We start from the raw sequence: 1,630 nt of genomic DNA, 5'->3' as shown, positions 1-1,630 counted from the left end.
GCCAATCACAGCGCGCCATTTTCTTCTCTTAGCTGTAATTACGTGTGCCGCGCAGCGTCAACAGACTCTACCGCCACCCTGCGGTAGTAACGGACACCGCATGGAGATGGCTTGAATTCCATCCATCCATCCATCCATCCATCTACAAACCCCGTTTCCATGTGAGTTGGGAAATTGTGTTAGATGTAAATATAAACGGAATACAATGATTTGCAAATCATTTTCAACCCATGTTCAGTTGAATACGCTACAAAGACAACATATTTGATGTTCAAAGTGATAAGCATTTTTTTTTGCAAATAATCATTAACTTTAGAATTTGATGCCAGCAACACGTGACAAAGAAGTTGTGAAAGTTGGCAATAAATACTGATAAAATTGAGGAATAATCATCAAACACTTATTTTGGAACATCCCCCAGGTGTGCATGCTAATTGGGAACAGGTGGGTGCTGTCACGCCAAATGTCTTCCTCCCTACACCCCCCCCCCCCCCATTTACTTCCGGGGTCATGATTAATTAAGACGTTTTGTTAACGCTATATTATAAAAAAAATGTTTAAAAACAATTTACAAACACAAGCTATGGGATGAAGCATTTACTTCCGGGGTCACGTTTCCTCTTATGTCATCCCATAGCTTGTGTTTGTAAAAAATTTTTTACATTTTTTTTATAATATAGCGTTAACAAAACGTCTGTATTTTTATAATATAGCGTTATATTTTTATAATATAGCGTTATATTTTTATAATATAGCGTTATATTTTTATAATATAGCGTTATATTTTTATAATATAGCGTTATATTTTTATAATATAGCGTTATATTTTTATAATATAGCGTTATATTTTTATAATATAGCGTTATATTTTTATAATATAGCGTTATATTTTTATAATATAGCGTTAACAAAACGTCTGTATTAATCATGACCCCGGAAGTAAATATTATAACAAAACCTCCTTCCATCAGTGAGAGCTTTGAATTGTTGACCAAATACTTATTTTCCACCATAATTTACGAATAAATTCTTTAAAATTCCTACAATGTGAATTCCTGGATTTTTTTTCAAATTCTATCTCTCACAGTTGAAGTGTACCTATGATGAAAATTACAGACCTCTGTCATCATTTTAAGTGTGAGAACTTGCACAATCGCTGGCTGACTAAATACTTTTTTGCCCCACTGTATATATATATATATATATATATATATATATATATGTGTATATATATATATGTACATATATATATATGTATTTCTTTTTTATGATTGTCACACACACTAGGTGTGGTGAGATCCTCTGCATTTGACCCATCATCCTAACCCCCTTGGAGGTGAGGGGAGCAGTGAGCAGCAGCGCTGGCTGCGCCCGGAAATCATTTTTGGTGATTTAACCCCCAATTCCAACCCTTGATACTGAGTGCCAAACAGTGAGGTAATGGGTCCCATTTTTATATCCATCCAGCCATCTTCTTCCGCTCATCCGAGGTGGGGTCGCGGGGGCAGCAGCCTAAGCAGGGAAGCCCAGACTTCCCTCTCCCCAGCCACTTCGTCTAGCTCTTCCCGGGGGATCCCGAGGCGTTCCCAAGCCAGCCGGGAGACATAGTCTTCCCAACGTGTCCTGGGTC

The 1,630-nt window shown here is 37.4% G+C and overlaps 1 protein-coding gene across 1 annotated transcript in view; it reads left to right on the top strand.

The window, feature by feature from the left end:
• LOC133551882 (protein phosphatase 1E-like) overlaps window positions 1-1,630 on the top strand; it is a 291,522-nt gene that overhangs the window by 127,386 nt on the left and 162,506 nt on the right. The gene's annotated exons all lie outside the window — the stretch shown is intronic.

Source organism: Nerophis ophidion, linkage group LG04, assembly GCF_033978795.1.
Source record: "Nerophis ophidion isolate RoL-2023_Sa linkage group LG04, RoL_Noph_v1.0, whole genome shotgun sequence".
Taxonomy (NCBI): Eukaryota; Metazoa; Chordata; class Actinopteri; order Syngnathiformes; family Syngnathidae; genus Nerophis; species Nerophis ophidion.
Note: the sequence above shows the minus strand (reverse complement) of the source record. Positions and strands in the feature narration are given on the sequence as shown.